At 40.1% G+C, this 15,025-nt stretch overlaps 1 long non-coding RNA gene across 1 annotated transcript; it reads right to left on the bottom strand.

Annotated features, from left to right (window-relative positions):
* Positions 1-394: 394 nt before the first annotated feature.
* On the bottom strand, positions 395-14,261 carry LOC118157283. Its single transcript, XR_004746601.1, has 2 exons — positions 14,092-14,261; positions 395-1,420 (listed from the first exon to the last, which is right to left on the bottom strand). It is a non-coding gene; the product is annotated as an uncharacterized LOC118157283 (long non-coding RNA).
* Between the last annotated feature and the right edge of the window lie 764 nt (positions 14,262-15,025).

Raw genomic sequence — 15,025 nt, forward strand, 5'->3', positions numbered from 1 at the left:
AGGAGGGGGGTGGCTGTTCTTGGGTAAAGAAGGCGCTTTTTTTTTTTTTTTTTTTTTTTTTTCCCCTAGGAAATGTAAAAGGAGTGGTTTGAGTACAGCAAACAAGGATTCACACAAATACCATAGTCTCCCAAGGTGATGGATTCCATCATTTAATCTAATGTAAAGTCACCAGCATCTCCGGTGACTTTGGGTGAGGCATGGCGATACAGTGCCAGAAAACATCCTTCCCTTAGGGCTCTACTTCTTTGGCAATTTGGGGAGCCATTCAATCCATGGATTTTGGGGGTGGTTTGGGGGAGAGTGTGCAACATTGCCTAGACTGCTAATTCCAGTTTAACATGAATAACTATGAATTTATTCTCCCGTGGACTCAGATCTTTTGCATGGGCAGTGGCTTTCAAGAAGATAAGTAATGAAGAATCCATTACACCACCGGGTGATTTATTTCATTCATCTTCACTGTTAAAGATGCACAAAACTCAATGAGCATTTCTCACTTCAGGACTTAGATTCAAACTACTCCAACACAGTGGGCAGAAGGGGCTATATCACACAGCAGGGGTTTTATGTTTATGTGTTTTACAGGTAGATGATACCAGAAATGAGCAGAGGGTCTATTACATTTTAACTGGAATAAGCTTTACAGCTGAAATCTAAATATAAATCTAAGCACACACATTTTTAACACCAGCTATTAGGGAAAGTAAAATAACTGCACCAGTGTTACCAAAACTTCTACAAATTACATGTGGACTGTTTTCTTCTAGCTCAGTATGCTGAAACACAGCAGGACAACAGCAATAAAGAAAGGCAGGCACACATGTGCTGTCTTCTAGGAGATTGTTCCCAGGGAAAACAACAGTTAGGGATTCTTGCAAAATCACAACTCAGAATAAAGTAGGAAGGCTGTACTCATCAGAACACCGATCTGCATTTGTGCAAATTAAAACTCAGAAGGGAAATAACAAGGAAAAAAAAAAAAAAAAAAAAAAAGATAAATAGGTTAATCTGTTGTAAACTGATTTTGACCCTGAAGGTGATCACAGGTACACAGCATTACGGCACTTTAAACTGTTTTATGCAAAGCTTAAAAAAGACCCAGCAACAAACAAAGCTTTTTTTGTGTTTGCTAAACAAAGCATGAAAGAATAGTGACAAAAGTAGGAGGAGCCGAGTTTGTCCGGACAAAGCCAGGAGGAGGAGCCCTCATGCAATGGAAATGCAGTTCAGTGGTCCTGGATTGATATGCTCATCCTTTAAACCCCCAGGGCTGGGAGATCACAGGGCCTGAAAGTCCATCAAAGAGCACTTCTCTGCATTGATCCAGTCTGGAGCGGAAGGCTGGTGGGGGTCTGCACTTCTGTATGAGGCTGCCTCCGAAGATAATCAGCTTTTCTTCCTTGGAAATTAGGGAATCCTAAACATCAAGAAAGTGTTATTTCAAGTATGGTATCTCTCTAAACCTACAGAAGGCTGAATATGTGTGGGGTTTTGTTGTTGGTGTTTTTCGTAAATAAAAACAAAACAAGCCAGCATGTAACATTACAGGCCGGTAAACGTTTTAACTCAAAATTATACTCTTAATGCTTTACTTGTTTTTTCAAACCTGTCAACAGCACAACCTGCAAGAGAGGCCCTTAAAGCACTAACACACTTTCCTATTTTTGTTTGGATGCTCCAGCAGCAGCCACCTAAACCCCAAACAGAATGTCTTTTACTCTCCCGAGAACTTGTTAGGTTACCTTGTACTGCAGGCAGGCAATTACACATCACTCCAGCTTCTTAGTTTAAGACACTTCAGGTTTGACAAAAGGGAAATTACGAGCCTGGGGAACATTTAGCCCTGACAGCTAGCACTGTGCCAGACTCAGATTCGCTTTAGCTTCCAGGTGATGAGCTGCTCGGCTGGGGAAGCCCTGCTCTACCTCTCCCAGCTCGGTGTTGGGTTTATTCGAACCCATAGAGGCAACGTGCCTATGTTAAAGGGTTGAACGGAATAAGTGCGAGTGAAATCAGGCAATCGAGCACTCTCCAGTGTAAATAGAGACTGAAAGTCATTAATCAGCAGTTCATTTGACACTGGAAACTGTTAGGATATTTTATTTATTCAAGGGGAGCAGTGTTGAACAAACAGAGGATAAGCCCTTCTCCATCACAGCATGTGCAATCTGACTTGCTAAAACTTTGGAATATTTTAATATCATTAAATAGCCACATTTGGCTACAATAAATCAAGTGGCTGACGATTTTGTATGCCCTTGAGATCCTGACCAGTGACAAAACAATCTATGTTATCCCAATACCCACTATTTCAAGTGACTGAATCTACTGCAAAGAAATATGGTTAAGATCCCTTCTGAGCATTATGTTTTTGTGTGTATAACCATAGTTAAGAAAAAGAGCAGCAGCTCAGTTGCTTGCAGTGGTCCATTTTGTGATTTTTGAAATGAGAAAGTGTCACAAAGGATGCAATTCTCCCAAAACACTCAGCATTGGCACAGTGGTGGTGTTATTGGGATTATCAGGCCAGCAATCTGAGGGCTTTGGAAATCACACACTCATACAAAGTACTTTGCTGAGCAAATTTTGACCAAATTCTCTGTGTGCTAACAAGCCTTGGGTGTGTTAGATAGCTAAAAAATTAACAGTACAGAAAGATGTTCTCTTTTGCTCTCAGAATACAGACATTTCCCTTTCCCCTTCTTCTGGAAAATAACCACACTATTGAATATAGCAGTAATCAGTGAAATAAGAGATTAGAGAAATAAGAGATTCCCTTTCTGTTATATGCAGGCTCTTAAGTGTTTTTAAGGATATTTATCATTGAAAATAGTCTTATCCTGCATGGTTAAAAAGTTGATAAGCCAACATTATTAACTATTTTTATTACGCCAATATCTATATCTGCCTCCAGAAAGTTTACTAGTCTAATCGTTATACAGTGTAGAAAACACCTACTGACTCAAGAACGTAGTCATCTCTGACTTCTTTTACAGAGGGAATTTTACAAGTAGAATTTTCCCATTTGTATTATTCTGATTTATTTAGTGTAGACTTATGGAGTAACAACTACTTATGTAGCAGTGATGCAGTAAACAGGAAAAGAAAAAAAAAAAAGGTATTTTTATTTTGGTATTACCACATCCACGCAGGAGATCACGCTAGTAAAATGAGACAAGCAAGCACCCTACAAACAACTGTAGGAAAAAGGCTACTGCTCATCATTTTGCCCCCAAGCATCTCTGCAACGCCATCTGCCAAAGGTCATCACCTCCTCAGCCCCAGCAGCGCTACTCGCCTGTTTGCTTCCAGGGATGCTTTGGTCAGAGCAAGCCAGGTTAACTTGAACAGTTTAAACAGACTCAGGTTTGCTTAACCTAAAGCTAACCTGGAATTGCTCTTGTAAACAGCTTTGCTGGTGAATCTGAGTTATAAATTTGTATACACCTTGTACCAGCACAGACAGACCTAGAAAGCAGACACACATTTGAACTCAAATTAAAGCCAGAGACTTCCTGGGGTAGGTTTCCCTAAAACTGAAGTACATACCTACAGAGCCAAGCTGTCTGAGGCCGGATGGATAAACATCAGAGATCCCTATTGTTTCTCTCAGCCCATTTTCTGCTGGTAATTTCAGAGCCATCAGACAAGGACAAGCAGGTATAAGGAGGGTAGCTACTGAGATGGCTCTACAGCTTGGCATGGGGAGGGCATTGCATGCCTAAGGACTTGTCTCAAAGACAAAAGCAGGCAGTTGGGATTAGCTGAATTTAAGAAGGGTGATAAAAGGTAGGGGATCAGCTGCTTACATAGGAAGATATGGAAAAGACTCAGATGAAAGTCATTAAAACAGCAGTTAAAGAAGACAAACTTAGCACAAGCATTTTGACTTCCTAATAACCAATATATTAAACCAAAGCAAGAAATATTACAGGGTGAAGAGCATTAGCGGGAACTGTTCACAAAGAGCTTGAAATGAAAAGAAAGGTTGAAGAAAAAAAAAAAAAGTAAAAGAAAAAAAAATGACTACTGTGCTCCTGTGAAGGACATCCCAATGACCAATATAATGAGCTCAGAGCTCAGTTTTGAAATGAACTCAGTTTCAGATACATCATGAATTAGTGTGCATGTATGTAATAGTGCTTACAGGTGTCAGGAGGCAGCAACAAATGCTGAGTTTGTTCCACAGTCTCGGTGACAGACTTTCAGAGCATTCCCACAAAGAAAGAAATGTGTTTGATGCAAGATAACAAACCAAAGCACATCCCACCATAATAGGAATATGAAAAAAAATAGATACAAAACTGAAATAGTCACCTCAGCTTTTATTAGTTGATTATAATCACTGGAAGGATTTATTTGAAGCACAAGACAGCACTGCAGCATGTTATCTTTTTGTTTAGCACAGCTCGAGAGTTTGTGTTCCTGCAACGCAAGATTAGAGTTCCATCCATTTCTAGGGCTGCAAAGGAAACCCACTGCATCTGTAATCGGAGAAATACACTCGGTATAGGTGATACTTCTCATTAGCATACTTGGCTGTATACATTGGTATACTGTTTTCATTATTTACACCAAAAAATAAGTGCTAGTTTTTCTACTAGGCATGTTATGTGAGGGAGCAATGCATAGCTGTGGGCAAAGATGCAAAGATGTTGAGAGTTATAAGAGAATGTTAAAAGTAATACAAAGCTGAAAAGTCAGCTGAAGCAAAACAAACATTGCTCCATTTAAGCTCAAGTGTGTGTAAAAGTAAATGTACTGTCTTTTTCTAAAAATACAGTGCATCTCTTTTAAGTAGCCAAATCAAGACAAGCGTGCTCACTACTGGACAGAAACGGGTGTACTTCTAGGCTTCCCTTGCTTCAGATAACACTACAATACTCAGTTATAACTAAGAACAGACTCAAAGTTTGCAAGTTCAACCTTTGGTTCAACATGCACACAGCATCCAATCTGCTTTGCACCATTTTAGATATTCATGAAGCATGCAGCGTGAAGTACTTTTCATTTTTGCTGTGCTTAGTAAATTAGCCAGCGAGTGGGGAGTAGACAATAACAGCCAATTCCTATTTGATGACTGGGTTTGATTTGACGCATCTTTTAGTGTTTTGATCATTTGGACTGAAGATAAGATGCACACAATTTGGTAGCTGGCAAAGTGGGATTTAATAAGTCTGCTGTAAAACACAGCATGTATGCAAACAGCCCAGAGGATTAGACTCCACTTGCTTAGTTTAGAACTTGGTGCAGCCAACCTGAATAATCAAACGGAGGAACAAAAGTTGTGAATCCCCTCAATGCACTGCTTCATTAGGATCTCCTTACAAAAAAAGAAAATGGGACTCATCTGATCAGCCAGATTTTATGGCATCTGATTAGACCACCATTTTCTCAGCAGGTCCCCTTTCTTTAAACTGTTGACTATGGATGGCCTGCTGAATAGGATGAACTTTGGACCACTAAATTGCAGCATTATGGTTATTTAGTGTAATTTATGAAAAAGAGAGAAGTCGTGATCACCTACTTCATATTGCTAATGATATCTCCATTTATCAGAACACATATGAGTTTGGATCATCATTTTTGCCTCACAATCACAGGACACCGTCCAATTAGGTATCAAAGAAATTATGTTTGCCAATGGGGCTGTACGAATACTAAATTAAGATTTAATAGTCCTTATATAATCATTTATTACTGTTGACTGTTTGCTGCCTTGCATTAAGTTCCACATCATCTCAGCATGTTTACTTCAAAGTTTCCTTCATTTAGTATTTTCTATTTGCATTTTACTGAGACTAGTCTGAAAATTAAAAGAAAAAAAGCCTCAACTTTATTTTTCTGCTCGGCAGTGTTTCATCTAAATAGCAATTAAAACTAGAATAAATTAAAAAGATGCTATAAGAATTACATTATTATTTCAGTGTAAAAGTCCCCTCTCACTGAATGAAAAAAAGACAGATTTCCAGTTACAGAAATTATCACTTTGTCTTTTTTTCTCTAACAAATAAGACTGCCAAACACTTCTCATAGAGGCAAATTTCTAAATTGCTGATTATTACAGGTAGTGATTTACTCACTATGTCAGTTCCTAACCATCCTTATAAGCTGGAGCTATGCAAGTTAACAACGAACTAACAGAGAGGACAGGAACAACACCAGTAGCTAATGCTGGGCAGAAGCCGATTGAAAAGGCATCACAGAAGCAAAGCATATGAGGACTGAACAAATGTCCTGTCCCAAATCCATCCAAACTACTGGAATGTCTCCAGCCCCCTCACAACTAGCTATACAGCATATATATATTTCTATACACACGTGCCGTTGTATAGCTGTGTACCAAGGGTTGATACCTGCCCCTCTGCTGCCAGCAGGAGGTTGATGGGCACTTCTAACCTACCCCAGTCCCAACAAGTCAGGTGCACATAAGCCCTAGAAGTACAGCTCAGCCTGAGCCTGAAGCCTAATTCTGAATCCAACCTCTGGAAACACATCTGTTGCTGTCATTTATTAATAAACAGCCATCGGGACATTGCTCTGGAATAATCGGGAACTAGTTGCTGTCACTTATTAATAAATGGGCATACATTGTTCTGGAATAACTAGGAACTAAATGTGATAATTATTCCAGCACAACTTCTGGGATCACTTCTGGTTTGAATCCTCTTTGGTAACAGTGAATCTACTCATGAAGTTGTTCTAAAAGAAGAGTTATTTTTATCAGTTCTCTCTTATACTTAAGCCATGGTTCATTCAGTGTCTTCTCTGCAGATTTTTCTGCTGTCACAGCTAAAATTCAGTATAATCTACTGAGTAAAGTTTTTACATGGATACCCTATAAGTGTCAGCAGCTTTTTCCACAGCCCTCAGCAGGAGATTTGTTCTCTACAATATTGTACCAACATGATGATTATTTCTGTAAATTTTCCTGTGGGTCACACTCCATATTTGCTGTCACAGAGACCTGGAAATCACTGTGGGCGGATGCATGCTCTGAATCTTTGGATTTTGATTAGCAGAATTAGACACCAGTAGATACTGCAGAACACTCCCAGAGTACACTTAGGAGGGATGGAGGGAAAAAGCAGCAACAAGTGAGGAGTGTGTCAGCCCTACACCACAACACTACCCCTCAGAGGCAGCAAAGTTCATTACACTGGACTAAAACCTGGAATGACATAAGTTTTATCTTCTTTCCCATCCCAGATTGTTACTTCCCACTCAACAACAGAAAACTTGCTGCAGCAATATTCTTAGGGAAGAACTTTCTATTAGATTTGCTACAGTTTGTATCCATGAAGCCATTATCAGCACAGCCCCAGCTGCACAATATAGCCCTGCTCTTTTTATGCAAAAGAGGTCCTCATCTGCCCTCCTCCTTATTCTGCACGTTGTTCAAGCAGCTCCTTAAGAGAAATGGGGAGAAACTCTGTACAGGGTAACATCATAACATGTCTCCAGTGTTATTCTCTGTAATACATATTCATCTAAGATCAGCTTTGTAAATAAATGGTTGTCTTGTACAAAAAAAAAAAAAAAAAAAAAAAAAAATGCTATTTGGTAAGGAAATCAATAAGGGAGTTTCTCAATACAAAACGCAGCTCTCCTACTTGCTCTGCAAAATCAGATGCTGATGCTTCCCATTTTGCTGCATGCTCAGTAACAACAAAAAGAAGAGAGGAAGCCAAAAGAAAGCCATTCGTTCAGCTGTCAATGTACGTAAGTGTCCACAGGTGTCATCAAGTGTGAAGAAGCAGTGGCAGCCATTTGACATCGCTGCTTCTGTGGATGAAATTTTTACAGCAGAGGCAGAATTTGCAAAATCATGCCATTCTCCTGCCAGAATTCATCAGCTCTTGGGATGTGAAGCTCTGCCTAAAAGGTCCCCTGGCAGCTGAATAGACAGAAGCCAAGGACAACTCTTGGGCAGGATGAGCAGGCAGAGCACAGACCTTCACTTCTGCAAGCGGGAGGAGACAGAGCTCTGCTAAAGCTCTTTGAGCCTCCTGTCATCGCAGCATTTGTGTGCTGGTTGTCAAAGACAAGCATCGCTCTGGGTGCAGAGTAGGGAAATTGTTCTAAAAGCCTTATGTTGAGACAGCATAGTGTTTGGGGAAGAAACCTGTCTCGGTAATTACTTGCTTGTCTCAGAGCCTTTGCAGAGCTCAGCATCCCTTTTTCTAAGTTTCTAAGGGGACCCTGCATGAAAAAGATGGTAGTGGTGGTAATGCACATTACAAAGCTGAGGATGAAAAGAAAGCAAGGTAAGAAAGACAGAAAACAAGAAAGCAAGGTAACTCATTCTCTGAGAATGAGTATCTCAGGAAACAGGTTAAATGAAAGCATGACAGTTCTGGGATACCTCCTGATGCCAGAATCACTGTAGTATCATCAAATGAACCTAACGTCAGCAATCTTTTTCTGAGACCAGAGAAAGTTCGTGATATGCAGGGAAGTAGGCTGAGAACATTTCTGTTTCCCTATACCCATCTCCTTGTCAGATTTCCCACCTAAACAATGAGACTTGCTCTTCTGAGTCGGAGCACCCACATCTCTTGTGTTGGCAGGACAGGAAAACAGATTTTCTCCCCAACTGGCATGTTGGCGCTAAGCTGGAGGCACTTCAGCACACCGTGACTGTACACATATATAAACACTACTCCACATACACCCTGACTGTGTTCATGATCCCAGTAATACAACAAAACTGAAGCTGTAGGAAGCTAGTATTGCCTTGTACAGCAAATAGAAAAATCATCCCTATAGAGCAACAAGGCGAAGGAGTGGGAAGGGATAAAAAGGGGACCTGATCTCCTAAACTGCTGTTGCGGGATTCCCAGAGAAGGTCTCCCAGAACTCCTTAAAAGAACAAGCAAATAAGTAAAACTGAATTACAAAAAACAGCAAACTACATTAGTATCCCATACATAGGTTTTCAAGAGACAGCTGACATTTAAAGGTTTTCCTTTCCAAACTACTACCATTATGCAGGACAGGATGTAAACATGACCTGACCAAGAAAGTGTGCAGACACCTGGCTGCTGCCCACGACACAAACGGAGGCTTAAGCATCATACATGGTTGCATTAACAGGGCCTGCATACAAATCACCTTTGCTATAAAGGGGTGTAGATAGGCAACTGGAGCTGTTCCTACACAAAATGGCTTTTACACAGATTGCACTGAATTGAAGTGATGCCAGAGAGCTCATTTGAAGTAAAACTGAAACACCTCAAAAAGAAAAAAAAAATCTTGACTGGAAAGACTACTTTATAAACCTATAATCATTTTGTACATCAGTAGAGTTTTTCCATGAAGCAAATACTTCTGCTTTTTGCTCAGAGGTCCCAACTGGATACAATGTGGGCACACAACATTTACATAAGATATAGAGGTTCTACGGTAAAATTTGAAATAGCACATCACTAACAGGAACAGCAATTTTTTGACACTTCTTACTGCTGCACATACATTTCATATTTCCAATGTAACACAGAACAACAACAACAAAAAAAGTACTTAGAAATTGTATTTTGGCCAGAAATAGACTGTGAGTTGTACCATTTATATGGTATAAGTAATACATGATTGTCATTTTAAAAGCAGGTTTTCAAAAAGGCTCAGATATATTTCAGTAAGACTTATTTTCTCCCCTGTGGAAAAATGCAATGTGTATACTAACAATTATTACACCTTTATTCTGTGCATCAACTCTGTTTCTAAATGTCTGAACTGACAGCATGTCTGGTCACATGAGTCCAGTCGACAAATTTGGCTAACGGTAACGCTTTAGGACAAAATTATGAAAAAAAATGACAAATTAGTAATGGCACCTAATCAATAAATGACACAATATGGAATCCATGAAGCTGATAATGCAACTTCACAATTCTCTCATTTCATAAGATAAATTTCAAGAGGTAAACATGTGCGAGAAGATGTCTCATTTATGTTGGCTTTCCCCCACCAAACAATAAATTTATCTGGAATTATATGGATTATGTCTCTTAAACGATCAGAAACACACTACTTTCAGAACCTGGCTACTTTTAACCTTTTAACCCTAAAACAGCCACTAATACCTAGTCTACAAAATGCACTTGCCTTAAAATATCCTTTGATGCAATAGAGTGTGCTTCAGATAAAGTTCCCATCTAGAATATTATCACTACACTAACAGATCTGTTTGTCTTTTCTAAAGGAACTCCATAACTTCTCCACTTCATCGAGAAAATACTACCACAACACTGTCATTTTGGGAAGAACTCTAAAAATATTTCAAGATTAACCTGGCTTTCAGATCAATTTTCCTTCACTGCAGTCAGATGCTATGTTAGAGTACTTCAGCAATAATACTGGGAAGTCTGAAATTACTTACCTTTATTCTTATGACTAGCTTTGGTGACTTATTTAAACTTTTCAGGCCAACATTTCTTGTGATGTTGTTTGCACAAAAATAAATTATTCTTTAAAAAAACAAAGAAAATTTGTTTTATGATTCTGAAACAATCAGAGCTGAGTTAATCACAGAAGAGAAATTATGGTTAGGACTCCCCCTTCTGCTGTTTTCTCATCATTCACGCCAAATCTAGATGTAAAGAGCCCAAATCAACCATGTATGTGATGAGGACAGATGAGATAGTCATTTTAAAACTACAAAATTGATTTTTAAGGACTTATTCAACTGACCACTGCTGTTATTTCCAGGAAAGGAGTAGAACATGTTACACCAAAACAGTGTGTCCCTGAACACTTTTTATTATTATTATCATTTTGGTTGATGTGCACAAATAAGGGGAAAGCACTATGCAACAGGCAGATTTTTGTTGTCTTTCTCCTCTCTTCTCTGACACATATCCTCTCAGGCTTTCTCCTCCCTTAGAGATTGCAGCCATAGCCTAATCTTTGGGAGAGAAAAGAGGGAATAGAGCTTTCAGCTCACACAATAATTGAATGCTGGCCATCAGTGCATTTTCTTGTGACTGTTCATAGGTATCAAAACATACAGATGGATCAAAGTTGGATCAAACACACAGTTGAATGAAAGCAACTACAAGAGCTGAGCTTCTTATTGCCAGCATACACTAATGTTGTGTTCAATGAAAATATTAAAGCCTTGCTGTTTAGAGCAATAAATATAAGTCTATGCTTTTCAATGTTTTAATGGAGGGAGGGAAAATGTTTTAACTGAGGGAATAAGAAAACATATTTCATCATGGCAAAAAAAGTCTTGAAAAATAAATATATAAAAATTATTTCTTTAGAAGTTTTTTCTCAAACCCAGAAGACTTTGAAAACACAGGAGTCTATTAAAAGAAAATAAATAAATAAATACAAAAATAATAATAAAAAAAGAATGCTTTAACCTCCCGATAAGGAAAAAGGAGGATATTGACTCACATAGCGAAGACTGACCTGTTTGCAGCAAAGATTGTACTTAACCCTGATCCTGCAAAGCTTAAGCACATGCCTACCTTGACTGCTAAGAGCACTCATATTCCACAGCAACAGAAAAGGGTACAGACGATAAAGGTGAACAAAACATACTCTTGCTTATCTTGAAAAACTGGCAAAACACACACTGATGTATTTTAACCAAATCCCTTAAACACACAATTCTGACTATTACATGTAACCTTGAGGCAGAAAGCATCACAACTTCCTCAACCACAGCTACAGACATGGTTTCATTGCTTTAAATCCATGCTACACTAAAAGAGCTCACACCACAATTCTTACAACTGCTCTCTTCTTGCACTGGTATTAGCAAGAGTTTAATCCAGCTGGGTTGAAACTGGACCTCAGGGCCTCCGAGCATGAGCACTGCCACAGCACGAACATTAAGTCAATAAAATACCATATATAATTAACAAAATGCCAGCCCAGCACTCGAGGGTGTTTGGCAGGAATAGATCATTCCTTCATGCTTGGATTCACACCACCCAACGTGTGCAATGATGATCTTCAAGTTAAGTTGCTGTAGTATATTTTGGGTCAATTTACACACACCTCTACACAGGATCTCAAAGAAATCAAATTTCTTCCAATAGCATTTTACTACCACCTATTAAAAAAGGGGGGGGGGGAGGGGGAGTGCCTCTCATTTGCAGAAATACTGATTCAGAAATACCGATCAAAACTCAGAAACTCTTTATCCTTAGCAGTCAGAAGAAAACTCTGACCAACGTCACCATGAAAAGTTAGCTGTTACAGATACTACAATGTCAGCTCTGTAAAATGCTCTATGAAATATTTCTCTTTCCTGTATGCCTCTGTTCAAGCAATGCCAAGTATCCAAACCATTACTTTCTTAACAAATATATGTTTGTCTATATAGCATGAGGTGGAGAAGAAAAAGAGATTTTAAGTATGATTACAGGTTCTTTGAAAATCAAAGTAGTTATTTCCCAAACCCTTGGAGAAGGCTGTCTCCAGCCAAACATTTAGAACAAGAGGAGGTTGTATATACCCTTATTTATATTCATTACAATGAAATGTGCCTCTATCACCTCCCATCACCTTAATGAAGGGTTAATTTAAAAATCTAATTGGGAGCTAAAAGTGCTGATGTTATTAAGCTCTCTGGAAGTAAACCTGCACAGAAACAAAGTATCTGCTAAAAACCATGGCCAGATCTGCAACTCCTGATTGTGCTCAATGTCTTATATCTCTGCTAAAGTAATGCCTATCACCTAAACAGTGCTTTCAAACCATAAACGCTTTTTGAAGGAGGTTAGCACTGCTGCATAATGCCAAAGATCTGGAAATTAAGGCATACAATAAATAAATAAATAAACTCATGTGCATAGCAGATGTAGTGACTGATCCTCTAGAAAAGGTAAAAGAACTTGCAATTACCTTCTTATAGAAAAATATATTTATACAGTAGTGCATATCAGTCTGGACAACTACACTGACCAATAAGTTGATCTCATGGTTTTCCAGGTTAAAATTTTCTGTCAACCTTAAAAATAAACTCCTCTCTACCTTTAGTATTATATGCAATGCATCAAGTCCTCTGCTCACTTACCTAGCAAATTGCATCCCTATAGCCAGAGCTCAGAGAATGGGCCTTTGCTTCCATACAATCCTGTAATCTCCACATCACTTTTAGAAATATTAATACAATTAGTAAAAACAAACAAACAAACAAATCTCATGTCTTGGACATTCTTAGCAAACACCTAATTTTGGAGAGGCTTGGATTTCCTCTCCTCACGAAAAGGTGATTTCACAGAGACACATCGCAGTACAACAGGAGGCACTGCTATGTGCGATGCTGTCCCCTCTGCAAGGAGGTGCAGAGAGGGCAGTGAGGAGAGCTGTTGCTGAGCAGCCCTTTGCAGAAGTCTGTTATCATAAGAGGCCTCTTCTGAAGTGTCTCAGGGCAACGTTGATCAGCTATGGTCCAGCCCTCAGCATCTTTTTTTTTTTTTTTTTTTTTTCCCTGTATGCCCAGTCATATCTCTATTAATTCTGGGTAGAGGAAGAGCTGTGGATGTCTCTTTTCCACACAAGAAGGGCTGGGGGGAGCACGTTACAAGGTTACCTAGATATTGTACGCTCATCGCCAGCACAGATGAAAGCAAACCTGCTGCTTCTGACCGGGCTCCACCCCAGGGTGGAAGGGAGCGGAGGAATGCAGTCCCCTCCCAGCAGCCAGCCTGGGATGGGCCTCGGCCTCCAGCTCCTCCACCTCTCCTCCCACCTCCACCTCCCCAGCCAGCACATTTCACAGGGACTTCACAGATGAGGGTGTCCCTGGCCGTTACTGATAACAGTAACACTGAGTACACAAGAAGATGGCTTTAGGGCTCAGTAATGGGTTTATCACACTTTTGACTTAGAGGTCACAAGTTTGACACATCGCCCAGGTTGGCAGTGTCCCAAATAACGACTCAGCTGGGGAGAACAGTGAATGGTCTCCAGCTTGTGGGCTTGGGGGAAGCCACCACTCCTGCTGGAATTGCTCTAACACGGTTGCTTATAAACACAAAATTCACTTGAAATCGTTCTCAGTACCTCTGAGATTTCCAAAACACTTTCCAGCATGGTAGGCAACGCTGCTAGAATGGCATTCATTACTTGCTTGCTTGTAAGTAGGTCCTGGAAAAGCACTGCTTGTTTTTTAGGGCAGAACTTGCCACGCTCAGGCACTGACTGGGAAATGAGGATGGCATAGGGTGGGTCAGCTAAGGTGGTGCCTTGTGTGGCACTGCTGAGCTCAGGTGTCACGCAACATTTTCAGGCAAGCCAAACTCTGAGCTGCCTCTCAACAGTGTACAGTAACTCAGCAAGTGGGCAATGTGGGTGGGGTGGGCAGCTGGGAGGGGTAAGCTGCTCATCACCTGCAGCTGTAGATCCCCATGTCAGTCCCATCACTCAAACAGCCGTCAACATGCATCTGGCCTCCATTCAAATCCTGCCTCTAATTCCTTCTGAGTGCTGGAACATGTGTGTCCTGATCATAATGAAGCATGATTTGCATTTCCAGGTACAAGGATAAGGAAGAGACATTTAACATCATCTTCCCTAGCCTCACTAGTGCACTGAGCATGGAAGCCACAAGCCAGAAAAACTCTGTGTCTGCTGCAACAGTTACCTGGGTAGGGGTACAGAGCCCCCCTCCAAGATAATTTTAAAAAGCACCCAGGGCTTCACTGTCCTTTTAATGGGTCCTCAGCACCAAGTTTCCTAGTCTTTAAAACTGGAATTACAGGGCTAACTGCCTCCATAGTGTTCCTTGAAAAGCATTGCACAAAGCCCTGGAGTTTAACAGGATGAAGGTTGCATCCAGTGGCACCCCGGATGACAATTTCAAGTTTTCACATCCGCGAGCACCCACTGGAATTGACTGCGCTGTAGTGTGTGGATCAGTTCAAAGTCAGGTATCGAATAAACAAGATCTGCACCCGACCTTCCCCTCCTGAATGATTTCAGAGTAATGTACCAATATTTGCATGCTGGGTGCTGCTACGATCTCCAAGAGGTTGCATTCTGCAGCGTTCATTTGGGGATT

Source organism: Oxyura jamaicensis (assembly GCF_011077185.1).
Source record: "Oxyura jamaicensis isolate SHBP4307 breed ruddy duck chromosome 4 unlocalized genomic scaffold, BPBGC_Ojam_1.0 oxy4_random_OJ106699, whole genome shotgun sequence".
Classification (NCBI taxonomy): Eukaryota; Metazoa; Chordata; class Aves; order Anseriformes; family Anatidae; genus Oxyura; species Oxyura jamaicensis.